Here is a 27,543-nt window from a genome sequence, read left to right on the forward strand (position 1 = left end):
AAATGTAAAAGAAAATGAAAATTAAAAAGAAAGCAAGAAAGAAGAAAAATAAAATGGAGGTAGGGAAGAAAAAGGTAAAGAAAAAGACACAGGGAAAAAAAAACATAAAACAGGAGAAAGTAAAAGATAAAAGGGGAAGAAAGACGAGGGAAGAAAACAGGGAAGAAAATAGAAGAAGATTTGGGAAGAAAAAGAATCGAAAAAGGAGAAGGGAAAGAAAATGGGGAAGAAAAACAAAACAAAAAGAGGAAGAAAAAGCCAAAGGATAAGAAAAGAAGGCAAGAAAAATAAGTAGAAAAAAAAGAAAAAGTAAAGAGAAAAGAAGAAAAAAGGGGGGAAGAAGGAAAAGGAAAAAAAATGAAATAAAAAATATATAAGAACAGAAAAAAGGGGGGTTAGGGGGGGGAAGGAAGAAAATAAGAAAAAAAAATCAAATATATAGGCAAGAAAAAAATAAATGAAAGTATAAAGGTATGCTAAGGAAAGGAAAGTGTAAAGGAAAGGAAGGTACAAAAGAAAGGAAAGTATAATGGAAAGGAAAGTATAAAGAAAAGTATAAAGGAAGGGAAAGTATAAAAGAAAGGAAAGCAAAGGTAAGTATATTGGAAAGGATAAGAAAGTATAAATGAAAGGAATGGGTAAGTTTAAAAATAGGAATGGAAGGGAAGGTATACAGGAATGGAAAGTATAAAGGAAGGGAAAGTATAAAAGAAAGGAAGCAAAGGTAAGTATAAAGGAAGGGAAAGGAGGGGAATAGAAAAGAAAGGAAAGGTAGATATAATGGAAAGGAAAGCAATGTATAAAGGAGAGTCAATGTATGTAGAATTGTAAGGATAGGGAAGTATATAAAAAAGAAAAGGAAAGGTTAATTTAAAAAAAAAAAGGAATGGAAAGGAAGGTCTAAGGGAAAATGTTACAGAACAGAAAGGGAATGTAGGTATAATGCAAAGGGAAGGGAATTATAAAAGAAGGGAATTTATAAAAGAAAGGAAAGCAAAGGTAAGTATGAAAGGAAAGGAAAGGAAAGTATAAATGAAAGGAGAGGCTAAGTTTAAAAATATGAATTGAAATGAAAGTGTAAAGGAAAGGAAAGTATACAGAAAAGGAAAGTATAAAGAAAAGGAAAGTATAAAGGAAGGGAAAGTATAAAGGAAGGGAAAGTATAAAGAAAAGGAAAGTATAAAGGAAGGGAAAGTATAAAAGAAAGGAAAGCAAAGGTAAGTATATTGGAAAGGATAAGAAAGTATAAATGAAAGGAATGGGTAAGTTTAAAAATAGGAATGGAAAGGAAAGTATAAGGGAATGGAAAGTATAAAGGAAGGGAAAGTATAAAAGAAAGGAAGCAAAGGTAAGTATGAAAGGAAAGGAAAGGAAAGGAAAGTATAAATGAAAGGAGAGGCTAAGTTTAAAAATAGGAATTGAAATGAAAGTGTAAAGGAAAGGAAAGTATACAGAAAAGGAAAGTATAAAGGAAAGGGAAGTATAAAGAAAAGGAAAGTATAAAGGAAGGGAAAGTATAAAAGAAAGGAAAGCAAAGGTAAGTATATTGGAAAGGATAAGAAAGTATAAATGAAAGGAATGGGTAAGTTTAAAAATAGGAATGGAAAGGAAAGTATAAGGGAATGGAAAGTATAAAGGAAGGGAAAGTATAAAAGAAAGGAAGCAAAGGTAAGTATAAAGGAAGGGAAAGGAAGGGAATAGAAAAGAAAGGAAAGGTAGATATAATGGAAAGGAAAGCAAAGTATAAAGGAAAGTCAATGTATGTAGAATTGTAAGGATAGGGAAGTATATAAAAAAGGAAAGGAAAGGTTAATTTAAAAAAAAAAAGCAATGGAAAGGAAGGTCTAAGGGAAAATGTTACAGAACAAAAAGGGAAGGTAGGTATAATGCAAAGGGAAGGGAATTATTAAAGAAGGGAATTTATAAAAGATAGGAAAGCAGAGGTAAGTATGAAAGGAAAGGAAAGTATAAATGAAAGGAAAGTCTAAGTTTAAAAATAGGAATTGAAATGAAAGTGAAAAGGAAAGGAAAGTGTACAGAAAAGGAAAGTATAAAGGAAGGGAAAATATAAAAGAAAGGAAAGCAAAGTTAAGTATATTGGAAAGGATAAGAAAGTATAAATGAAAGGAATGGGTAAGTTTAAAAATAGGAATGGAAAGGAAAGTATAAGGGAATGGAAAGTATAAAGGAAGGGAAAGTATAAAAGAAAGGAAGCAAAGGTAAGTATAAAGGAAGGGAAAGGAAGGGAATAGAAAAGAAAGGAAAGGTAGATATAATGGAAAGGAAAGCAATGTATAAAGGAAAGTCAATGTATGTAGAATTGTAAGGATAGGGAAGTATAGAAAAAAGGATAGGAAAGGTTAATTTAAAAAAAAAAAAGGAATGGAAAGGAAGGTCTAAAGGAAAATGTTACAGAACAGAAAGGGAATGTAGGTATAATGCAAAGGGAAGGGAATTATAAAAGAAGGGAATTTATAAAAGAAAGGAAAGCAAAGGTAAGTATGAAAGGGAAGGAAAGTATAAATGAAAGGAGAGGCTAAGTTTAAAAATAGGAATTGAAATGAAAGTGTAAAGGAAAAGAAAGTATACAGAAAAGGAAAGGGAAAGTATAAAAGAAAGGAAAGCAAATGTAAGTATATTGGAAAGGATAAGAAAGTATAAATGAAAGGAATGGGTAAGTTTAAAAATAGGAATGGAAAGGAAAGTATAAGGGAATGGAAAGTATAAAGGAAGGGAAAGTATAAAAGAAAGGAAGCAAATGTAAGTATAAAGGAAGGGAAAGGAAGGGAATAGAAAAGAAAGGAAAGGTAGATATAATGGAAAGGAAAGCAAAGTATAAAGGAAAGTCAATGTATGTAGAATTGTAAGGACAGGGAAGTATATAGAAAAGGAAAGGAAAGGTTAATTTAAAAAAAAAAAAAAGGAATGGAAAGGAAGGTCTAAAGGAAAATGTTACAGAACAGAAAGGGAATGTAGGTATAATGCAAAGGGAAGGGAATTATAAAAGAAGGGAATTTATAAAAGAAAGGAAAGCAAAGATAAGTATGAAAGGAAAGGAAAGGAAACTATAAATGAAAGGAGAGGCTAAGTTTAAAAATAGGAATTGAAATGAAAGTGTAAAGGAAAGGAAAGTATACAGAAAAGGAAAGTATAAAGGAAAGGAAAGTATAAAGAAAAGGAAAGTATAAAGGAAGGGAAAGTATAAAGAAAAGGAAAGTATAAAGGAAGGGAAAGTATAAAAGAAAGGAAAGCAAAGGTAAGTATATTGGAAAGGATAAGAAAGTATAAATGAAAGGAATGGGTAAGTTTAAAAATAGGAATGGAAAGGAAAGTATAAGGGAATGGAAAGTATAAAGGAAGGGAAAGTATAAAAGAAAGGAAGCAAAGGTAAGTATAAAGGAAGGGAAAGGAAGGGAATAGAAAAGAAAGGAAAGGTAGATATAATGGAAAGGAAAGCAAAGTATAAAGGAAAGTCAATGTATGTAGAATTGTAAGGATACGGAAGTATATAGAAAAGGAAAGGAAAGGTTAATTTAAAAAAAAAAAAAGGAATGGAAAGGAAGGTCTAAGGGAAAATGTTACAGAACAGAAAGGGAATGTAGGTATAATGCAAAGGGAAGGGAATTATAAAAGAAGGGAATTTATAAAAAAAAGGAAAGCAAAGGTAAGTATGAAAGGGAAGGAAAGTATAAATGAAAGGAGAGGCTAAGTTTAAAAATAGGAATTGAAATGAAAGTGTAAAAGAAAAGAAAGTATACAGAAAAGGAAAGGGAAAGTATAAAAGAAAGGAAAGCAAAGGTAAGTATATTGGAAAGGATAAGAAAGTATAAATGAAAGGAATGGGTAAGTTTAAAAATAGGAATGGAAAGGAAAGTATAAGGGAATGGAAAGTATAAAGGAAGGGAAAGTATAAAAGAAAGGAAGCAAAGGTAAGTATAAAGGAAGGGAAAGGAAGGGAATAGAAAAGAAAGGAAAGGTAGATATAATGGAAAGGAAAGCAATGTATAAAGGAAAGTCAATGTATGTAGAATTGTAAGGATAGGGAAGTATAGAAAAAAGGATAGGAAAGGTTAATTTAAAAAAAAAAAAGGAATGGAAAGGAAGGTCTAAAGGAAAATGTTACAGAACAGAAAGGGAATGTAGGTATAATGCAAAGGGAAGGGAATTATAAAAGAAGGGAATTTATAAAAGATAGGAAAGCAAAGGAAAGTATGAAAGGAAAGGAAAGTATAAATGAAAGGAAAGTCTAAGTTTAAAAATAGGAATTGAAATGAAAGTGTAAAGGAAAGGAAAGTGTACAGAAAAGGAAAGTATAAAGGAAGGGAAAGTATAGAGAAAAGGAAAGTATAAAGGAAGGGAAAATATAAAAGAAAGGAAAGCAAAGGTAAGTATATTGGAAAGGATAAGAAAGTATAAATGAAAAGAATGGGTAAGTTTAAAAATAGGAATGGAAAGGAAAGTATAAGGGAATGGAAAGTATAAAAGAAGGGAAAGTATAAAAGAAAGGAAGCAAAGTAAGTATAAAGGAAGGGAAAGGAAGGGAATAGAAAAGAAAGGAAAGGTAGATATAATGGAAAGGAAAGCAAAGTATAAAGGAAAGTCAATGTATGTAGAATTGTAAGGATAGGGAAGTATATAAAAAAGAAAAGAAAAGGTTAATTTAAAAAAAAAAAAAGGAATGGAAAGGAAGGTCTAAGGGAAAATGTTACAGAACAGAAAGGGAATGTAGGTATAATGCAAAGGGAAGGGAATTATAAAAGAAGGGAATTTATAAAAGAAAGGAAAGCAAAGATAAGTATGAAAGGAAAGTAAAGGAAACTATAAATGAAAGGAGAGGCTAAGTTTAAAAATAGGAATTGAAATGAAAGTGTAAAGGAAAGGAAAGTATACAGAAAAGGAAAGTATAAAGGAAATGAAAGTATAAAGAAAAGGAAAGTATAAAGGAAGGGAAAGTATAAAGAAAAGGAAAGTATAAAGGAAGGGAAAGTATAAAAGAAAGGAAAGCAAAGGTAAGTATATTGGAAAGGATAAGAAAGTATAAATGAAAGGAATGGGTAAGTTTAAAAATAGGAATGGAAAGGAAAGTATAAGGGAATGGAAAGTATAAAGGAAGGGAAAGTATAAAAGAAAGGAAGCAAAGGTAAGTATGAAAGGAAAGGAAAGGAAAGGAAAGTATAAATGAAAGGAGAGGCTAAGTTTAAAAATAGGAATTGAAATGAAAGTGTAAAGGAAAGGAAAGTATACAGAAAAGGAAAGTATAAAGGAAAGGGAAGTATAAAGAAAAGGAAAGTATAAAGGAAGGGAAAGTATAAAAGAAAGGAAAGCAAAGGTAAGTATATTGGAAAGGATAAGAAAGTATAAATGAAAGGAATGGGTAAGTTTAAAAATAGGAATGGAAAGGAAAGTATAAGGGAATGGAAAGTATAAAGGAAGGGAAAGTATAAAAGAAAGGAAGCAAAGGTAAGTATAAAGGAAGGGAAAGGAAGGGAATAGAAAAGAAAGGAAAGGTAGATATAATGGAAAGGAAAGCAAAGTATAAAGGAAAGTCAATGTATGTAGAATTGTAAGGATAGGGAAGTATATAAAAAAGGAAAGGAAAGGTTAATTTAAAAAAAAAAAGCAATGGAAAGGAAGGTCTAAGGGAAAATGTTACAGAACAAAAAGGGAAGGTAGGTATAATGCAAAGGGAAGGGAATTATTAAAGAAGGGAATTTATAAAAGATAGGAAAGCAGAGGTAAGTATGAAAGGAAAGGAAAGTATAAATGAAAGGAAAGTCTAAGTTTAAAAATAGGAATTGAAATGAAAGTGAAAAGGAAAGGAAAGTGTACAGAAAAGGAAAGTATAAAGGAAGGGAAAATATAAAAGAAAGGAAAGCAAAGTTAAGTATATTGGAAAGGATAAGAAAGTATAAATGAAAGGAATGGGTAAGTTTAAAAATAGGAATGGAAAGGAAAGTATAAGGGAATGGAAAGTATAAAGGAAGGGAAAGTATAAAAGAAAGGAAGCAAAGGTAAGTATAAAGGAAGGGAAAGGAAGGGAATAGAAAAGAAAGGAAAGGTAGATATAATGGAAAGGAAAGCAATGTATAAAGGAAAGTCAATGTATGTAGAATTGTAAGGATAGGGAAGTATAGAAAAAAGGAAAGGAAAGGTTAATTTAAAAAAAAAAAGGAATGGAAAGGAAGTTCTAAAGGAAAATGTTACAGAACAGAAAGGGAATGTAGGTATAATGCAAAGGGAAGGGAATTATAAAAGAAGGGAATTTATAAAAGAAAGGAAAGCAAAGGTAAGTATGAAAGGAAAGGAAAGGGAAGTATAAATGAAAGGAGAGGCTAAGTTTAAAAATAGGAATTGAAATGAAAGTGTAAAGGAAAGGAAAGTATACAGAAAAGGAAAGGGAAAGTATAAAAGAAAGGAAAGCAAATGTAAGTATATTGGAAAGGATAAGAAAGTATAAATGAAAGGAATGGGTAAGTTTAAAAATAGGAATGGAAAGGAAAGTATAAGGGAATGGAAAGTATAAAGGAAGGGAAAGTATAAAAGAAAGGAAGCAAATGTAAGTATAAAGGAAGGGAAAGGAAGGGAATAGAAAAGAAAGGAAAGGTAGATATAATGGAAAGGAAAGCAAAGTATAAAGGAAAGTCAATGTATGTAGAATTGTAAGGACAGGGAAGTATATAGAAAAGGAAAGGAAAGGTTAATTTAAAAAAAAAAAAAAGGAATGGAAAGGAAGGTCTAAAGGAAAATGTTACAGAACAGAAAGGGAATGTAGGTATAATGCAAAGGGAAGGGAATTATAAAAGAAGGGAATTTATAAAAGAAAGGAAAGCAAAGATAAGTATGAAAGGAAAGGAACGGAAACTATAAATGAAAGGAGAGGCTAAGTTTAAAAATAGGAATTGAAATGAAAGTGTAAAGGAAAGGAAAGTATACAGAAAAGGAAAGTATAAAGGAAAGGAAAGTATAAAGAAAAGGAAAGTATAAAGGAAGGGAAAGTATAAAGAAAAGGAAAGTATAAAGGAAGGGAAAGTATAAAAGAAAGGAAAGCAAAGGTAAGTATATTGGAAAGGATAAGAAAGTATAAATGAAAGGAATGGGTAAGTTTAAAAATAGGAATGGAAAGGAAAGTATAAGGGAATGGAAAGTATAAAGGAAGGGAAAGTATAAAAGAAAGGAAGCAAAGGTAAGTATAAAGGAAGGGAAAGGAAGGGAATAGAAAAGAAAGGAAAGGTAGATATAATGGAAAGGAAAGCAAAGTATAAAGGAAAGTCAATGTATGTAGAATTGTAAGGATACGGAAGTATATAGAAAAGGAAAGGAAAGGTTAATTTAAAAAAAAAAAAAGGAATGGAAAGGAAGGTCTAAGGGAAAATGTTACAGAACAGAAAGGGAATGTAGGTATAATGCAAAGGGAAGGGAATTATAAAAGAAGGGAATTTATAAAAAAAAGGAAAGCAAAGGTAAGTATGAAAGGGAAGGAAAGTATAAATGAAAGGAGAGGCTAAGTTTAAAAATAGGAATTGAAATGAAAGTGTAAAAGAAAAGAAAGTATACAGAAAAGGAAAGGGAAAGTATAAAAGAAAGGAAAGCAAAGGTAAGTATATTGGAAAGGATAAGAAAGTATAAATGAAAGGAATGGGTAAGTTTAAAAATAGGAATGGAAAGGAAAGTATAAGGGAATGGAAAGTATAAAGGAAGGGAAAGTATAAAAGAAAGGAAGCAAAGGTAAGTATAAAGGAAGGGAAAGGAAGGGAATAGAAAAGAAAGGAAAGGTAGATATAATGGAAAGGAAAGCAATGTATAAAGGAAAGTCAATGTATGTAGAATTGTAAGGATAGGGAAGTATAGAAAAAAGGATAGGAAAGGTTAATTTAAAAAAAAAAAAGGAATGGAAAGGAAGGTCTAAAGGAAAATGTTACAGAACAGAAAGGGAATGTAGGTATAATGCAAAGGGAAGGGAATTATAAAAGAAGGGAATTTATAAAAGATAGGAAAGCAAAGGAAAGTATGAAAGGAAAGGAAAGTATAAATGAAAGGAAAGTCTAAGTTTAAAAATAGGAATTGAAATGAAAGTGTAAAGGAAAGGAAAGTGTACAGAAAAGGAAAGTATAAAGGAAGGGAAAGTATAGAGAAAAGGAAAGTATAAAGGAAGGGAAAATATAAAAGAAAGGAAAGCAAAGGTAAGTATATTGGAAAGGATAAGAAAGTATAAATGAAAAGAATGGGTAAGTTTAAAAATAGAGATGGAAAGGAAAGTATAAGGGAATGGAAAGTATAAAAGAAGGGAAAGTATAAAAGAAAGGAAGCAAAGTAAGTATAAAGGAAGGGAAAGGAAGGGAATAGAAAAGAAAGGAAAGGTAGATATAATGGAAAGGAAAGCAAAGTATAAAGGAAAGTCAATGTATGTAGAATTGTAAGGATAGGGAAGTATATAAAAAAGAAAAGAAAAGGTTAATTTAAAAAAAAAAAAAGGAATGGAAAGGAAGGTCTAAGGGAAAATGTTACAGAACAGAAAGAGAATGTAGGTATAATGCAAAGGGAAGGGAATTATAAAACAAGGGAATTTATAAAAGAAAGGAAAGCAAAGGTAAGTATGAAAGGAAAGGAAAGTATAAATGAAAGGAGAGGCTAAGTTTAAAAATAGGAATTGAAATGAAAGCGTAAAGGAAAGGAAAGTATAAAGAAAAGGAAAGTATAAAGGAAGGGAAAGTATAAAAGAAAGGAAAGCAAAGGTAAGTATATTGGAAAGGATAAGAAAGTATAAATGAAAGGAATGGGTAAGTTTAAAAATAGGAATGGAAAGGAAAGTATAAGGGAATGGAAAGTATAAAGGAAGGGAAAGTATAAAAGAAAGGAAGCAAATGTAAGTATAAAGGAAGGGAAAGGAAGGGAATAGAAAAGAAAGGAAAGGTAGATATAATGGAAAGGAAAGCAAAGTATAAAGGAAAGTCAATGTATGTAGAATTGTAAGGATAGGGAAGTATATAGAAAAGGAAAGGAAAGGTTAATTTAAAAAAAAAAAAAGGAATGGAAAGGAAGGTCTAAGGGAAAATGTTACAGAACAGAAAGGGAATGTAGGTATAATGCAAAGGGAAGGGAATTATAAAAGAAGGGAATTTATAAAAGAAAGGAAAGCAAAGATAAGTATGAAAGGAAAGGAAAGGAAACTATAAATGAAAGGAGAGGCTAAGTTTAAAAATAGGAATAGAAATGAAAGTGTAAAGGAAAGGAAAGTATACAGAAAAGGAAAGTATAAAGGAAATGAAAGTATAAAGAAAAGGAAAGTATAAAGGAAGGGAAAGTATAAAGAAAAGGAAAGTATAAAGGAAGGGAAAGTATAAAAGAAAGGAAAGCAAAGGTAAGTATATTGGAAAGGATAAGAAAGTATAAATGAAAGGAATGGGTAAGTTTAAAAATAGGAATGGAAAGTATAAGGGAATGGAAAGTATAAAGGAAGGGAAAGTATAAAAGAAAGGAAGCAAAGGTAAGTATAAAGGAAGGGAAAGGAAGGGAATAGAAAAGAAAGGAAAGGTAGATATAATGGAAAGGAAAGCAAAGTATAAAGGAAAGTCAATGTATGTAGAATTGTAAGGATAGGGAAGTATATAGAAAAGGAAAGGAAAGGTTAATTTAAAAAAAAAAAAAGGAATGGAAAGGAAGGTCTAAGGGAAAATGTTACAGAACAGAAAGGGAATGTAGGTATAATGCAAAGGGAAGGGAATTATAAAAGAAGGGAATTTATAAAAAAAAGGAAAGCAAAGGTAAGTATGAAAGGGAAGGAAAGTATAAATGAAAGGAGAGGCTAAGTTTAAAAATAGGAATTGAAATGAAAGTGTAAAAGAAAAGAAAGTATACAGAAAAGGAAAGGGAAAGTATAAAAGAAAGGAAAGCAAAGGTAAGTATATTGGAAAGGATAAGAAAGTATAAATGAAAGGAATGGGTAAGTTTAAAAATAGGAATGGAAAGGAAAGTATAAGGGAATGGAAAGTATAAAGGAAGGGAAATTATAAAAGAAAGGAAGCAAAGGTAAGTATAAAGGAAGGGAAAGGAAGGGAATAGAAAAGAAAGGAAAGGTAGATATAATGGAAAGGAAAGCAATGTATAAAGGAAAGTCAATGTATGTAGAATTGTAAGGATAGGGAAGTATATAAAAAAGGAAAGGAAAGGTTAATTTAAAAAAAAAAAGCAATGGAAAGGAAGGTCTAAAGGAAAATGTTACAGAACAAAAAGGGAAGGTAGGTATAATGCAAAGGGAAGGGAATTATTAAAGAAGGGAATTTATAAAAGATAGGAAAGCAAAGGTAAGGATGAAAGGAAAGGAAAGTATAAATGAAAGGAAAGTCTAAGTTTAAAAATAGGAATTGAAATGAAAGTGTAAAGGAAAGGAAAGTGTACAGAAAAGGAAAGTATAAAGGAAGGGAAAGTATAGAGAAAAGGAAAGTATAAAGGAAGGGAAAGTATAAAAGAAAGGAAAGCAAAGGTAAGTATATTGGAAAGGATAAGAAAGTATAAATGAAAGGAATGAATAAGTTTAAAAATAGGAATGGAAAGGAAAGTATAAGGGAATGGAAAGTATAAAGGAAGGGAAAGTATAAAAGAAAGGAAGCAAAGGTAAGTATAAAGGAAGGGAAAGGAAGGGAATAGAAAAGAAAGGAAAGGTAGATATAATGGAAAGGAAAGCAATGTATAAAGGAAAGTCAATGTATGTAGAATTGTAAGGATAGGGAAGTATAGAAAAAAGGATAGGAAAGGTTAATTTAAAAAAAAAAAAGGAATGTAAAGGAAGGTCTAAAGGAAAATGTTACAGAACAGAAAGGGAATGTAGGTATAATGCAAAGGGAAGGGAATTATAAAAGAAGGGAATTTATAAAAGAAAGGAAAGCAAAGGTAAGTATGAAAGGAAAGGAAAGGAAAGGAAAGGAAAGGAAAGGAAAGGAAAGGAAAGGAAAGTATAAATGAAAAGAGAGGCTAAGTTTAATAATAGGAATTGAAATGAAAGTGTAAAGGAAAGGAAAGTATACAGAAAAGGAAAGTATAAAGGAAAGGAAAGTATAAAGAAAAGGAAAGTATAAAGGAAGGGAAAGTATAAAAGAAAGGAAAGCAAAGGTAAGTATATTGGAAAGGATAAGAAAGTATAAATGAAAGGAATGGGTAAGTTTAAAAATAGGAATGGAAAGGAAAGTATAAGGGAATGGAAAGTATAAAGGAAGGGAAAGTATAAATAAAGGAAGCAAAGGTAAGTATAAAGGAAGGGAAAGGAAGGGAATAGAAAAGAAAGGAAAGGTAGATATAATGGCAAGGAAAGCAATGTATAAAGGAAAATCAATGTATGTAGAATTGTAAGGATAGGCAAGTATATAAAAAAGGAAAGGAAAGGTTAATTTAAAAAAAAAAAGGAATGGAAAGGAAGGTCTAAGGGAAAATGTTACAGAACAGAAAGGGAATGTAGGTATAATGCAAAGGGAAGGGAATTATAAAAGAAGGGAATTTATAAAAGAAAGGAAAGCAAAGGTAAGTATGAAAGGAAAGGAAAGGAAAGGAAAGGAAAGGAAAGTATAAATGAAAGGAGAGGCTAAGTTTAAAAATAGGAATTGAAATGAAAGTGTAAAGGAAAGGAAAGTATACAGAAAAGGAAAGTATAAAGGAAAGGAAAGTATAAAGAAAAGGAAAGTTTAAAGGAAGGGAAAGTATAAAAGAAAGGAAAGCAAAGGTAAGTATATTGGAAAGGATAAGAAAGTATAAATGAAAGGAATGGGTAAGTTTAAAAATAGGAATGGAAAGGAAAGTATAAGGGAATGGAAAGTATAAAGGAAGGGAAAGTATAAAAGAAAGGAAGCAAAGGTAAGTATAAAGGAAGGGAAAGGAAGGGAATAGAAAAGAAAGTCAAGGTAGATATAATGGAAAGGAAAGCAATGTATAAAGGAAAATCAATGTATGTAGAATTGTAAGGATAGGCAAGTATATAAAAAAGGAAAGGAAAGGTTAATTTAAAAAAAAAAAGGAATGGAAAGGAAGGTCTAAGGGAAAATGTTACAGAACTGAAAGGGAATGTAGGTATAATGCAAAGGGAAGGGAATTATAAAAGAAGGGAATTTATAAATGAAAGGAAAGCAAAGGTAAGTATGAAAGGAAAGGAAAGGAAAGTATAAATGAAAGGAGAGGCTAAGTTTAAAAATAGGAATTGAAATGAAAGTGTAAAGGAAAGGAAAGTATACAGAAAAGGAAAGTATAAAGGAAAGGAAAGTATAAAGAAAAGGAAAGTTTAAAGGAAGGGAAAGTATAAAAGAAAGGAAAGCAAAGGTAAGTATATTGGAAAGGATAAGAAAGTATAAATGAAAGGAATGGGTAAGTTTAAAAATAGGAATGGAAAGGAAAGTATAAGGGAATGGAAAGTATAAAGGAAGGGAAAGTATAAAAGAAAGGAAGCAAAGGTAAGTATAAAGGAAGGGAAAGGAAGGGAATAGAAAAGAAAGGAAAGGTAGATATAATGGAAAGGAAAGCAATGTATAAAGGAAAGTCAATGTATGTAGAATTGTAAGGATAGGGAAGTATATAAAAAAGGAAAGGAAAGGTTAATTTAAAAAAAAAAGGAATGGAAAGGAAGGTCTAAGGGAAAATGTTACAGAACAGAAAGGGAATGTAGGTATAATGCAAAGGGAAGGGAATTATAAAAGAAGGGAATTTATAAAAGAAAGGAAAGCAAAGGTAAGTATGAAAGGAAAGGAAAGGAACGGAAAGTATAAATGAAAAGAGAGGCTAAGTTTAATAATAGGAATTGAAATGAAAGTGTAAAGGAAAGGAAAGTATACAGAAAAGGAAAGTATAAAGGAAAGGAAAGTATAAAGAAAAGGAAAGTATAAAGGAAGGGAAAGTATAAAAGAAAGGAAAGCAAAGGTAAGTATATTGGAAAGGATAAGAAAGTATAAATGAAAGGAATGGGTAAGTTTAAAAATAGGAATGGAAAGGAAAGTATAAGGGAATGGAAAGTATAAAGGAAGGGAAAGTATAAATAAAGGAAGCAAAGGTAAGTATAAAGGAAGGGAAAGGAAGGGAATAGAAAAGAAAGGAAAGGTAGATATAATGGAAAGGAAAGCAATGTATAAAGGAAAATCAATGTATGTAGAATTGTAAGGATAGGCAAGTATATAAAAAAGGAAAGGAAAGGTTAATTTAAAAAAAAAAAGGAATGGAAAGGAAGGTCTAAGGGAAAATGTTACAGAACAGAAAGGGAATGTAGGTATAATGCAAAGGGAAGGGAATTATAAAAGAAGGGAATTTATAAAAGAAAGGAAAGCAAAGGTAAGTATGAAAGGAAAGGAAAGGAAAGGAAAGGAAAGGAAAGTATAAATGAAAGGAGAGGCTAAGTTTAAAAATAGGAATTGAAATGAAAGTGTAAAGGAAAGGAAAGTATACAGAAAAGGAAAGTATAAAGGAAAGGAAAGTATAAAGAAAAGGAAAGTTTAAAGGAAGGGAAAGTATAAAAGAAAGGAAAGCAAAGGTAAGTATATTGGAAAGGATAAGAAAGTATAAATGAAAGGAATGGGTAAGTTTAAAAATAGGAATGGAAAGGAAAGTATAAGGGAATGGAAAGTATAAAGGAAGGGAAAGTATAAAAGAAAGGAAGCAAAGGTAAGTATAAAGGAAGGGAAAGGAAGGGAATAGAAAAGAAAGGAAAGGTAGATATAATGGAAAGGAAAGCAATGTATAAAGGAAAATCAATGTATGTAGAATTGTAAGGATAGGCAAGTATATAAAAAAGGAAAGGAAAGGTTAATTTAAAAAAAAAAAGGAATGGAAAGGAAGGTCTAAGGGAAAATGTTACAGAACTGAAAGGGAATGTAGGTATAATGCAAAGGGAAGGGAATTATAAAAGAAGGGAATTTATAAATGAAAGGAAAGCAAAGGTAAGTATGAAAGGAAAGGAAAGTATAAATGAAAGGAGAGGCTAAGTTTAAAAATAGAAATTGAAATGAAAGTGTAAAGGAAAGGAAAGTATACAGAAAAGGAAAGTATAAAGGAAAGGAAAGTATAAAGAAAAGGAAAGTATAAAGGAAGGGAAAGTATAAAGAAAAAGAAAGTATAAAGGAAGGGAAAGTATAAAAGAAAGGAAAGCAAAGGTAAGTATATTGGAAAGGATAAGAAAGTATAAATGAAAGGAATGGGTAAGTTTAAAAATAGGAATGGAAAGGAAAGTATAAGGGAATGGAAAGTATAAAGGAAGGGAAAGTATAAAAGAAAGGAAGCAAAGTTAAGTATAAAGGAAGGGAAAGGAAGGGAATAGAAAAGAAAGGAAAGGTAGATATAATGGAAAGGAAAGCAAAGTATAAAGGAAAGTCAATGTATGTAGAATTGTAAGGATAGGGAAGTATATAAAAAAGGAAAGGAAAGGTTAATTTAAAAAAAAAAAAAGGAATGGAAAGGAAGGTCTAAGGGAAAATGTTACAGAACAGAAAGGGAATGTAGGTATAATGCAAAGGGAAGGGAATTATAAAAGAAGGGAATTTATAAAGGAAAGGAAAGCAAAGGTAAGTATGAAAGGAAAGGAAAGTATAAATGAAAAGAGAGGCTAAGTTTTAAAATAGGAATTGAAATGAAAGTGTAAAGGAAAGGAAAGTATACAGAAAAGAAAAGTATAAAGAAAAGGAAAGTATAAAGGAAGGGAAAGTATAAAAGAAAGGAAGCAAAGGTAAGTATAAAGGAAGGGAAAGGAAGGGAATAGAAAAGAAAGGAAAGGTAGATATAATGGAAAGGAAAGCAATGTATAAAGGAAAGTCAATGTATGTAGAATTGTAAGGATAGGGAAGTATATAAAAAAGGAAAGGAAAGGTTAATTTAAAAAAAAAAGGAATGGAAAGGAAGGTCTAAGGGAAAATGTTACAGAACAGAAAGGGAATGTAGGTATAATGCAAAGGGAAGGGAATTATAAAAGAAGGGAATTTATAAAAGAAAGGAAAGCAAAGGTAAGTATGAAAGGAAAGGAAAGGAAAGGAAAGGAAAGTATAAATGAAAGGAGAGGCTAAGTTTAAAAATAGGAATTGAAATGAAAGTGTAAAGGAAAGGAAAGTATACAGAAAAGAAAAGTATAAAGGAAAGGAAAGTATAAAGAAAAAGAAAGTATAAAGGAAGGGAAAGTATAAAAGAAAGGAAAGCAAAGGTAAGTATATTGGAAAAGATAAGAAAGTATAAATGAAAGGAATGGGTAAGTTTAAAAATAGGAATGGAAAGGAAAGTATAAGGGAATGGAAAGTATAAAGGAAGGGAAAGTATAAAAGAATGGAAGCAAAGGTAAGTATAAAGGAAGGGAAAGGAAGGGAATAGAAAAGAAAGTCAAGGTAGATATAATGGAAAGGAAAGCAAAGTATAAAGGAAAGTCAATGTATGTAGAATTGTAAGGATAGGGAAGTATATAAAAAAGGAAAGGAAAGGTTAATTTAAACAAAAAAAAAGGAATGGAAAGGAAGGTCTAAGGGAAAATGTTACAGAACTGAAAGGGAATGTAGGTATAATGCAAAGGGAAGGGAATTATAAAAGAAGGGAATTTATAAAAGAAAGGAAAGCAAAGGTAAGTATGAAAGGAAAGGAAAGGAAAGTATAAATGAAAGGAGAGGCTAAGTTTAAAAATAGGAATTGAAATGAAAGTGTAAAGCAAAGGAAAGTATACAGAAAAGGAAAGTATAAAGGAAAGGAAAGTATAAAGAAAAGGAAAGTATAAAGGAAGGGAAAGTATAAAGAAAAAGAAAGTATAAAGGAATGGAAAGTATAAAAGAAAGGAAAGCAAAGGTAAGTATATTGGAAAGGATAAGAAAGTATAAATGAAAGGAATGGGTAAGTTTAAAAATAGGAATGGAAAGGAAAGTATAAGGGAATGGAAAGTATAAAGGAAGGGAAAGTATAAAAGAAAGGAAGCAAAGGTAAGTATAAAGGAAGGGAAAGGAAGGGAATAGAAAAGAAAGGAAAGGTAGATATAATGGAAAGGAAAGCAAAGTATAAAGGAAAGTCAATGTATGTAGAATTGTAAGGATAGGGAAGTATATAAAAAAGGAAAGGAAAGGTTAATTTAAAAAAAAAAAAGGAATGGAAAGGAAGGTCTAAGGGAAAATGTTACAGAACAGAAAGGGAATGTAGGTATAATGCAAAGGGAAGGGAATTATAAAAGAAGGGAATTTATAAAGGAAAGGAAAGCAAAGGTAAGTATGAAAGGAAAGGAAAGTATAAATGAAAAGAGAGGCTAAGTTTAAAAATAGGAATTGAAATGAAAGTGTAAAGGAAAGGAAAGTATACAGAAAAGGAAAGTATAAAGAAAAGGAAAGTATAAAGAAAAGGAAAGTATAAAGGAAGGGAAAGTATAAAAGAAAGGAAGCAAAGGTAAGTATAAAGGAAGGGAAAGGAAGGGAATAGAAAAGAAAGGAAAGGTAGATATAATGGAAAGGAAAGCAATGTATAAAGGAAAGTCAATGTATGTAGAATTGTAAGGATAGGGAAGTATATAAAAAAGGAAAGGAAAGGTTAATTTAAAAAAAAAAGGAATGGAAAGGAAGGTCTAAGGGAAAATGTTACAGAACAGAAAGGGAATGTAGGTATATTGCAAAGGGAAGGGAATTATAAAAGAAGGGAATTTATAAAAGAAAGCAAAGGCAAGTATGAAAGGAAAGGAAAGGAAAGTATAAATGAAAGGAGAGGCTAAGTTTAAAAATAGTAATTGAAATGAAAGTGTAAAGGAATGGAAAGTATACAGAAAAGGAAAGTATAAAGGAAAGGAAAGTATAAAGAAAAGGAAAGTATAAAGGAAGGGAAAGTATAAAAGAAAGGAAAGCAAAGGTAAGTATATTGGAAAGGATAAGAAAGTATAAATGAAAGGAATGGGTAAGTTTAAAAATAGGAATGGAAAGGAAAGTATAAGGGAATGGAAAGTATAAAGGAAGGGAAAGTATAAAAGAAAGGAAGCAAAGGTAAGTATAAATGAAGGGAAAGGAAGGGAATAGAAAAGAAAGGAAAGGTAGATATAATGGAAAGGAAAGCAATGTATAAATGAAAATCAATGTATGTAGAATTGTAAGGATAGGCAAGTATATAAAAAAGGAAAGGAAAGGTTAATTTTAAAAAAAAAAGGAATGGAAAGGAAGGTCTAAGGGAAAATGTTACAGAACAGAAAGGGAATGTAGGTATAATGCAAAGGGAAGGGAATTATAAAAGAAGGGAATTTATAAAAGAAAGGAAAGCAAAGGTAAGTATGAAAGGAAAGGAAAGGAAAGGAAAGGAAAGGAAAGGAAAGGAAAGGAAAGGAAAGGAAAGGAAAGGAAAGGAAAATAGGAATTATAAAAGAAGGGAATTTATAAAAGAAAGGAAAGCAAAGGTAAGTATGAAAGGAAAGGAAAGGAAAGGAAAGGAAAGGAAAGGAAAGGAAAGGAAAGGAAAGGAAAGGAAAGGAAAGGAAAGGAAAGGAAAGGAAAGGAAAGGAAAGGAAAGGAAAGGAAAGGAAAGGAAAGGAAAGGAAAGGAAAGGAAAGGAAAGGAAAGGAAAGGAAAAGGAAAGGAAAGGAAAGGAAAGGAAAGGAAAGGAAAGTATAAATGAAAGGAGAGGCTAAGTTTAAAAATAGGAATTGAAATGAAAGTGTAAAGGAAAGGAAAGTATACAGAAAAGGAAAGTATAAAGGAAAGGAAAGTATAAAGAAAAGGAAAGTTTAAAGGAAGGGAAAGTATAAAAGAAAGGAAAGCAAAGGTAAGTATATTGGAAAGGATAAGAAAGTATAAATGAAAGGAATGGGTAAGTTTAAAAATAGGAATGGAAAGGAAAGTAGAAGGGAATGGAAAGTATAAAGGAAGGGAAAGTATAAAAGAAAGGAAGCAAAGGTAAGTATAAAGGAAGGGAAAGGAAGGGAATAGAAAAGAAAGGAAAGGTAGATATAATGGAAAGGAAAGCAAAGTATAAAGGAAAGTCAATGTATGTAGAATTGTTAGGATAGGGAAGTATATAAAAAAGGAAAGGAAAGGTTAATTTTAAAAAAAAAAAGGAATGGAAAGGAAGGTCTAAGGGAAAATGTTACAGAACAGAAAGGGAATGTAGGTATAATGCAAAGGGAAGGGAATTATAAAAGAAGGGAATTTATAAAGGAAAGGAAAGCAAAAGTAAGTATGAAAGGAAAGGAAAGTATACATGAAAAGAGAGGCTAAGTTTAAAAATAGGAATTCAAATGAAAGTGTAAAGGAAAGGAAAGTATACAGAAAAGGAAAGTATAAAGAAAAGGAAAGTATAAAGGAAGGGAAAGTATAAAAGAAAGGAAGCAAAGGTAAGTATAAAGGAAGGGAAAGGAAGGGAATAGAAAAGAAAGGAAAGGTAGATATAATGGAAAGGAAAGCAATGTATAAAGGAAAGTCAATGTATGTAGAATTGTAAGGATAGGGAAGTATATAAAAAAGGAAAGGAAAGGTTAATTTAAAAAAAAAAGGAATGGAAAGGAAGGTCTAAGGGAAAATGTTACAGAACAGAAAGGGAATGTAGGTATAATGCAAAGGGAAGGGAATTATAAAAGAAGGGAATTTATAAAAGAAAGGAAAGCAAAGGTAAGTATGAAAGGAAAGGAAAGGAAAGGAAAGTATAAATGAAAGGAGAGGCTAAGTTTAAAAATAGGAATTGAAATGAAAGTGTAAAGGAAAGGAAAGTATACAGAAAAGGAAAGTATAAAGGAAAGGAAAGTATAAAGAAAAGGAAAGTATAAAGGAAGGGAAAGTATAAAGAAAAAGAAAGTATAAAGGAAGGGAAAGTATAAAAGAAAGGAAAGCAAAGGTAAGTATATTGGAAAGGATAAGAAAGTATAAATGAAAGGAATTGGTAAGTTTAAAAATAGGAATGGAAAGGAAAGTATAAGGGAATGGAAAGTATAAAGGAAGGGAAAGTATAAAAGAAAGGAAGCAAAGGTAAGTATAAAGGAAGGGAAAGGAAGGGAATAGAAAAGAAAGGAAAGGTAGATATAATGGAAAGGAAAGCAATGTATAAAGGAAAGTCAATGTATGTAGAATTGTAAGGATAGGGAAGTATATAAAAAAGGAAAGGAAAGGTTAATTTAAAAAAAAAAGGAATGGAAAGGAAGGTCTAAGGGAAAATGTTACAGAACAGAAAGGGAATGTAGGTATAATGCAAAGGGAAGGGAATTATAAAAGAAGGGAATTTATAAAAGAAAGGAAAGCAAAGGTAAGTATGAAAGGAAAGGAAAGGAAAGGAAAGGAAAGTATAAATGAAAGGAGAGGCTAAGTTTAAAAATAGGAATTGAAATGAAAGTGTAAAGGAAAGGAAAGTATACAGAAAAGAAAAGTATAAAGGAAAGGAAAGTATAAAGAAAAAGAAAGTATAAAGGAAGGGAAAGTATAAAAGAAAGGAAAGCAAAGGTAAGTATATTGGAAAAGATAAGAAAGTATAAATGAAAGGAATGGGTAAGTTTAAAAATAGGAATGGAAAGGAAAGTATAAGGGAATGGAAAGTATAAAGGAAGGGAAAGTATAAAAGAATGGAAGCAAAGGTAAGTATAAAGGAAGGGAAAGGAAGGGAATAGAAAAGAAAGTCAAGGTAGATATAATGGAAAGGAAAGCAAAGTATAAAGGAAAGTCAATGTATGTAGAATTGTAAGGATAGGGAAGTATATAAAAAAGGAAAGGAAAGGTTAATTTAAACAAAAAAAAAGGAATGGAAAGGAAGGTCTAAGGGAAAATGTTACAGAACTGAAAGGGAATGTAGGTATAATGCAAAGGGAAGGGAATTATAAAAGAAGGGAATTTATAAAAGAAAGGAAAGCAAAGGTAAGTATGAAAGGAAAGGAAAGGAAAGTATAAATGAAAGGAGAGGCTAAGTTTAAAAATAGGAATTGAAATGAAAGTGTAAAGCAAAGGAAAGTATACAGAAAAGGAAAGTATAAAGGAAAGGAAAGTATAAAGAAAAGGAAAGTATAAAGGAAGGGAAAGTATAAAGAAAAAGAAAGTATAAAGGAATGGAAAGTATAAAAGAAAGGAAAGCAAAGGTAAGTATATTGGAAAGGATAAGAAAGTATAAATGAAAGGAATGGGTAAGTTTAAAAATAGGAATGGAAAGGAAAGTATAAGGGAATGGAAAGTATAAAGGAAGGGAAAGTATAAAAGAAAGGAAGCAAAGGTAAGTATAAAGGAAGGGAAAGGAAGGGAATAGAAAAGAAAGGAAAGGTAGATATAATGGAAAGGAAAGCAAAGTATAAAGGAAAGTCAATGTATGTAGAATTGTAAGGATAGGGAAGTATATAAAAAAGGAAAGGAAAGGTTAATTTAAAAAAAAAAAAGGAATGGAAAGGAAGGTCTAAGGGAAAATGTTACAGAACAGAAAGGGAATGTAGGTATAATGCAAAGGGAAGGGAATTATAAAAGAAGGGAATTTATAAAGGAAAGGAAAGCAAAGGTAAGTATGAAAGGAAAGGAAAGTATAAATGAAAAGAGAGGCTAAGTTTAAAAATAGGAATTGAAATGAAAGTGTAAAGGAAAGGAAAGTATACAGAAAAGGAAAGTATAAAGAAAAGGAAAGTATAAAGAAAAGGAAAGTATAAAGGAAGGGAAAGTATAAAAGAAAGGAAGCAAAGGTAAGTATAAAGGAAGGGAAAGGAAGGGAATAGAAAAGAAAGGAAAGGTAGATATAATGGAAAGGAAAGCAATGTATAAAGGAAAGTCAATGTATGTAGAATTGTAAGGATAGGGAAGTATATAAAAAAGGAAAGGAAAGGTTAATTTAAAAAAAAAAGGAATGGAAAGGAAGGTCTAAGGGAAAATGTTACAGAACAGAAAGGGAATGTAGGTATATTGCAAAGGGAAGGGAATTATAAAAGAAGGGAATTTATAAAAGAAAGGAAAGCAAAGGCAAGTATGAAAGGAAAGGAAAGGAAAGTATAAATGAAAGGAGAGGCTAAGTTTAAAAATAGTAATTGAAATGAAAGTGTAAAGGAATGGAAAGTATACAGAAAAGGAAAGTATAAAGGAAAGGAAAGTATAAAGAAAAGGAAAGTATAAAGGAAGGGAAAGTATAAAAGAAAGGAAAGCAAAGGTAAGTATATTGGAAAGGATAAGAAAGTATAAATGAAAGGAATGGGTAAGTTTAAAAATAGGAATGGAAAGGAAAGTATAAGGGAATGGAAAGTATAAAGGAAGGGAAAGTATAAAAGAAAGGAAGCAAAGGTAAGTATAAAGGAAGGGAAAGGAAGGGAATAGAAAAGAAAGGAAAGGTAGATATAATGGAAAGGAAAGCAAAGTATAAAGGAAAGTCAATGTATGTAGAATTGTTAGGATAGGGAAGTATATAAAAAAGGAAAGGAAAGGTTAATTTTAAAAAAAAAAAAGGAATGGAAAGGAAGGTCTAAGGGAAAATGTTACAGAACAGAAAGGGAATGTAGGTATAATGCAAAGGGAAGGGAATTATAAAAGAAGGGAATTTATAAAGGAAAGGAAAGCAAAGGTAAGTATGAAAGGAAAGGAAAGTATACATGAAAAGAGAGGCTAAGTTTAAAAATAGGAATTGAAATGAAAGTGTAAAGGAAAGGAAAGTATACAGAAAAGGAAAGTATAAAGAAAAGGAAAGTATAAAGGAAGGGAAAGTATAAAAGAAAGGAAGCAAAGGTAAGTATAAAGGAAGGGAAAGGAAGGGAATAGAAAAGAAAGGAAAGGTAGATATAATGGAAAGGAAAGCAATGTATAAAGGAAAGTCAATGTATGTAGAATTGTAAGGATAGGGAAGTATATAAAAAAGGAAAGGAAAGGTTAATTTAAAAAAAAAAGGAATGGAAAGGAAGGTCTAAGGGAAAATGTTACAGAACAGAAAGGGAATGTAGGTATAATGCAAAGGGAAGGGAATTATAAAAGAAGGGAATTTATAAAAGAAAGGAAAGCAAAGGTAAGTATGAAAGGAAAGGAAAGGAAAGGAAAGTATAAATGAAAGGAGAGGCTAAGTTTAAAAATAGGAATTGAAATGAAAGTGTAAAGGAAAGGAAAGTATACAGAAAAGGAAAGTATAAAGGAAAGGAAAGTATAAAGAAAAGGAAAGTATAAAGGAAGGGAAAGTATAAAGAAAAAGAAAGTATAAAGGAAAGGAAAGTATAAAAGAAAGGAAAGCAAAGGTAAGTATATTGGAAAGGATAAGAAAGTATAAATGAAAGGAATTGGTAAGTTTAAAAATAGGAATGGAAAGGAAAGTATAAGGGAATGGAAAGTATAAAGGAAGGGAAAGTATAAAAGAAAGGAAGCAAAGGTAAGTATAAAGGAAGGGAAAGGAAGGGAATAGAAAAGAAAGGAAAGGTAGATATAATGGAAAGGAAAGCAATGTATAAAGGAAAATCAATGTATGTAGAATTGTAAGTATAGGGAAGTATATAAAAAAGGAAAAGAAAGGTTAATTTTAAAAAAAAAAAGGAATGGAAAGGGAGGTCTAAAGGAAAATGTTACAGAACTGAAAGGGAATGTACGTATAATGCAAAGGGAAGGGAATTATAAAAGAAGGGAATTTATAAAAGAAAGGAAAGCAAAGGTAAGTATGAAAGGAAAGGAAAGGAAAGTATAAATGAAAGGAGAGGCTAAGTTTAAAAATAGGAATTGAAATGAAAGTGTAAAGGAAAGGAAAGTATACAGAAAAGGAAAGTATAAAGGAAAGGAAAGTATAAAGGAAGGGAAAGTATAAAAGAAAGGAAAGCAAAGGTAAGTATATTGGAAAGGATAAGAAAGTATAAATGAAAGGAATGGGTAAGTTTAAAAATAGGAATGGAAAGGAAAGTATAAGGGAATGGAAAGTATAAAGGAAGGGAAAGTATAAAAGAAAGGAAGCAAAGGTAAGTATAAAGGAAGGGAAAGGAAAGGAATAGAAAAGAAAGGAAAGGGAGATATAATGGAAAGGAAAGCAAAGTATAAAGGAAAATCAATGTATGTAGAATTGTAAGTATAGGGAAGTATATAAAAAAGGAAAGGAAAGGTTAATTTAAAAAAAAAAAAGGAATGGAAAGGAAGGTCTAAAGGAAAATGTTACAGAACTGAAAGGGAATGTAGGTATAATGCAAAGGGAAGGGAATTATAAAAGAAGGGAATTTATAAAAGAAAGGAAAGCAAAGGTAAGTATGAAAGGAAAGGAAAGGAAGGTATAAATGAAAGGAGAGGCTAAGTTTAAAAATAGGAATTGAAATGAAAGTGTAAAGGAAAGGAAAGTATACAGAAAAGGAAAGCATAAAGAAAAGGAAAGTATAAAGAAAAGGAAAGTATAAAGGAAGGGAAAGTATAAAAGAAAGGAAGCAAAGGTAAGTATAAAGGAAGGGAAAGGAAGGGAATAGAAAAGAAAGGAAAGGTAGATATAATGGAAAGGAAAGCAATGTATAAAGGAAAGTCAATGTATGTAGAATTGTAAGGATAGGGAAGTATATAAAAAAGGAAAGGAAAGGTTAATTTAAAAAAAAAAGGAATGGAAAGGAAGGTCTAAGGGAAAATGTTACAGAACAGAAAGGGAATGTAGGTATAATGCAAAGGGAAGGGAATTATAAAAGAAGGGAATTTATAAAAGAAAGGAAAGCAAAGGTAAGTATGAAAGGAAAGGAAAGGAAAGTATAAATGAAAGGAGAGGCTAAGTTTAAAAATAGGAATTGAAATGAAAGTGTAAAGGAAAGGAAAGTATACAGAAAAGGAAAGTATAAAGGAAAGGAAAGTATAAAGAAAAAGAAAGTATAAAGGAAGGGAAAGTATAAAAGAAAGGAAAGCAAAGGTAAGTATATTGGAAAGGATAAGAAAGTATAAATGAAAGGAATGGGTAAGTTTAAAAATAGGAATGGAAAGGAAAGTATAAGGGAATGGAAAGTATAAAGGAAGGGAAAGTATAAAAGAAAGGAAGCAAAGGTAAGTATAAAGGAAGAAAAAGGAAGGGAATAGAAAAGAAAGGAAAGGTAGATATAATGGAAAGGAAAGCAAAGTATAAAGAAAAGTCAATGTATGTAGAATTGTAAGGATAGGGAAGTATATAAAAAAGGAAAGGAAAGGTTAATTTTAAAAAAAAAAAAGGAATGCAAAGGAAGGTCTAAAGGAAAATGTTACAGAACAGAAAGGGAATGTAGGTATAATGCAAAGGGAAGGGAATTATAAAAGAAGGGAATTTATAAAAGAAAGGAAAGCAAAGGTAAGTATGAAAGGAAAGGAAAGGAAAGTATAAATGAAAGGAGAGGCTAAGTTTAAAAATAGGAATTGAAATGAAAGTGTAAAGGAAAGGAAAGTATACAGAAAAGGAAAGTATAAAGGAAAGGAAAGTATAAAGGAAGGGAAAGTATAAAAGAAAGGAAAGCAAAGGTAAGTATATTGGAAAGGATAAGAAAGTATAAATGAAAGGAATGGGTAAGTTTAAAAATAGGAATGGAAAGGAAAGTATAAGGGAATGGAAAGTATAAAGGAAGGGAAAGTATAAAAGAAAGGAAGCAAAGGTAAGTATAAAGGAAGGGAAAGGAAAGGAATAGAAAAGAAAGGAAAGGGAGATATAATGGAAAGGAAAGCAAAGTATAAAGGAAAATCAATGTATGTAGAATTGTAAGTATAGGGAAGTATATAAAAAAGGAAAGGAAAGGTTAATTTAAAAAAAAAAAAGGAATGGAAAGGAAGGTCTAAAGGAAAATGTTACAGAACTGAAAGGGAATGTAGGTATAATGCAAAGGGAAGGGAATTATAAAAGAAGGGAATTTATAAAAGAAAGGAAAGCAAAGGTAAGTATGAAAGGAAAGGAAAGGAAGGTATAAATGAAAGGAGAGGCTAAGTTTAAAAATAGGAATTGAAATGAAAGTGTAAAGGAAAGGAAAGTATACAGAAAAGGAAAGCATAAAGAAAAGGAAAGTATAAAGAAAAGGAAAGTATAAAGGAAGGGAAAGTATAAAAGAAAGGAAGCAAAGGTAAGTATAAAGGAAGGGAAAGGAAGGGAATAGAAAAGAAAGGAAAGGTAGATATAATGGAAAGGAAAGCAATGTATAAAGGAAAGTCAATGTATGTAGAATTGTAAGGATAGGGAAGTATATAAAAAAGGAAAGGAAAGGTTAATTTAAAAAAAAAAGGAATGGAAAGGAAGGTCTAAGGGAAAATGTTACAGAACAGAAAGGGAATGTAGGTATAATGCAAAGGGAAGGGAATTATAAAAGAAGGGAATTTATAAAAGAAAGGAAAGCAAAGGTAAGTATGAAAGGAAAGGAAAGGAAAGTATAAATGAAAGGAGAGGCTAAGTTTAAAAATAGGAATTGAAATGAAAGTGTAAAGGAAAGGAAAGTATACAGAAAAGGAAAGTATAAAGGAAAGGAAAGTATAAAGAAAAAGAAAGTATAAAGGAAGGGAAAGTATAAAAGAAAGGAAAGCAAAGGTAAGTATATTGGAAAGGATAAGAAAGTATAAATGAAAGGAATGGGTAAGTTTAAAAATAGGAATGGAAAGGAAAGTATAAGGGAATGGAAAGTATAAAGGAAGGGAAAGTATAAAAGAAAGGAAGCAAAGGTAAGTATAAAGGAAGAAAAAGGAAGGGAATAGAAAAGAAAGGAAAGGTAGATATAATGGAAAGGAAAGCAAAGTATAAAGAAAAGTCAATGTATGTAGAATTGTAAGGATAGGGAAGTATATAAAAAAGGAAAGGAAAGGTTAATTTTAAAAAAAAAAAAGGAATGCAAAGGAAGGTCTAAAGGAAAATGTTACAGAACAGAAAGGGAATGTAGGTATAATGCAAAGGGAAGGGAATTATAAAAGAAGGGAATTTATAAAAGAAAGGAAAGCAAAGGTAAGTATGAAAGGAAAGGAAAGTATAAATGAAAGGAGAGGCTAAGTTTAAAAATAGGAATTGAAATGAAAGTGTAAAGGAAAGGAAAGTATACAGAAAAGGAAAGTATAAAGGAAAGGAAAGTATAAAGAAAAAGAAAGTATAAAGGAAGGGAAAGTATAAAAGAAAGGAAAGCAAAGGTAAGTATATTGGAAAGGATAAGAAAGTATAAATGAAAGGAATGGGTAAGTTTAAAAATAGGAATGGAAAGGAAAGTATAAGGGAATGGAAAGTATAAAGGAAGGGAAAGTATAAAAGAAAGGAAGCAAAGGTAAGTATAAAGGAAGGAAAAGGAAAGGAATAGAAAAGAAAGGAAAGGTAGATATAATGGAAAGGAAAGCAATGTATAAAGGAAAATCAATGTATGTAGAATTGTAAGGATAGGCAAGTATATAAAAAAGGAAAGGAAAGGTTAATTTAAAAAAAAAAAAAGGAATGGATAGGAAGGTCTTAAGGAAAATGTTACAGAACTGAAAGGGAATGTAGGTATAATGCAAAGGGAAGGGAATTATAAAAGAAGGGAATTTATAAAAGAAAGGAAAGCAAAGGTAAGTATGAAAGGAAAGGAAAGGAAAGTATAAATGAAAGGAGAGGCTAAGTTTAAAAATAGGAATTGAAATGAAAGTGTAAAGGAAAGGAAAGTATACAGAAAAGGAAAGTATAAAGAAAAGGAAAGTATAAAGGAAGGGAAAGTATAAAAGAAAGGAAAGCAAAGGTAAGTATATTGGAAAGGATAAGAAAGTATAAATGAAAGGAATGGGTAAGTTTAAAAATAGGAATGGAAAGGAAAGTATAAGGGAATGGAAAGTATAAAGGAAGGGAAAGTATAAAAGAAAGGAAGCAAAGGTAAGTATAAAGGAAGGGAAAGGAAGGGAATAGAAAAGAAAGGAAAGGTAGATATAATGGAAAGGAAAGCAAAGTATAAAGGAAAGTCAATGTATGTAGAATTGTAAGGATAGGGAAGTATATAAAAAAGGAAAGGAAAGGTTAATTTAAAAAAAAAAAAAGGAATGGAAAGGAAGGTCTAAGGGAAAATGTTAAAGAACAGAAAGGGAATGTAGGTATAATGCAAAGGGAAGGGAATTATAAAAGAAGGGAATTTATAAAGGAAAGGAAAGCAAAGGTAAGTATGAAAGGAAAGGAAAGTATAAATGAAAGGAGAGGCTAAGTTTAAAAATAGGAATTGAAATGAAAGTGTAAAGGAAAGGAAAGTATACAGAAAAGGAAAGTATAAAGAAAAGGAAAGTATAAAGAAAAGGAAAGTATAAAGGAAGGGAAAGTATAAAGAAAAGGAAAGTATAAAGGAAGGGAAAGTATAAAAGAAAGGAAAGCAAAGGTAAGTATATTGGAAAGGATAAGAAAGTATAAATGAAAGGAATGGGTAAGTTTAAAAATAGGAATGGAAAGGAAAGTATAAGGGAATGGAAAGTATAAAGGAAGGGAAAGTATAAAAGAAAGGAAGCAAAGGTAAGTATAAAGGAAGGGAAAGGAAGGGAATAGAAAAGAAAGGAAAGGTAGATATAATGGAAAGGAAAGCAATGTATAAAGGAAAATCAATGTATGTAGAATTGTAAGTATAGGGAAGTATATAAAAAAGGAAAGGAAAGGTTAATTTAAAAAAAAAAAAGGAATGGAAAGGAAGGTCTAAAGGAAAATGTTACAGAACTGAAAGGGAATGTAGGTATAATGCAAAGGGAAGGGAATTATAAAAGAAGGGAATTTATAAAAGAAAGG

General features: G+C 30.6%; 1 long non-coding RNA gene across 1 annotated transcript; it reads left to right on the plus strand.

The window, feature by feature from the left end:
* Positions 1 to 361: 361 nt before the first annotated feature.
* Positions 362 to 26,931, plus strand: LOC146754129 (uncharacterized). Its single transcript, XR_014939825.1, has 2 exons — positions 362 to 16,818; positions 19,880 to 26,931. It is a non-coding gene; the product is annotated as an uncharacterized LOC146754129 (long non-coding RNA).
* The last annotated feature ends 612 nt before the right edge of the window (positions 26,932 to 27,543 follow it).

The sequence above is a fragment of the Coturnix japonica genome, chromosome Z, assembly GCF_054131305.1.
Source record: "Coturnix japonica strain WE chromosome Z, WE-NBRP24, whole genome shotgun sequence".
Taxonomy (NCBI): Eukaryota; Metazoa; Chordata; class Aves; order Galliformes; family Phasianidae; genus Coturnix; species Coturnix japonica.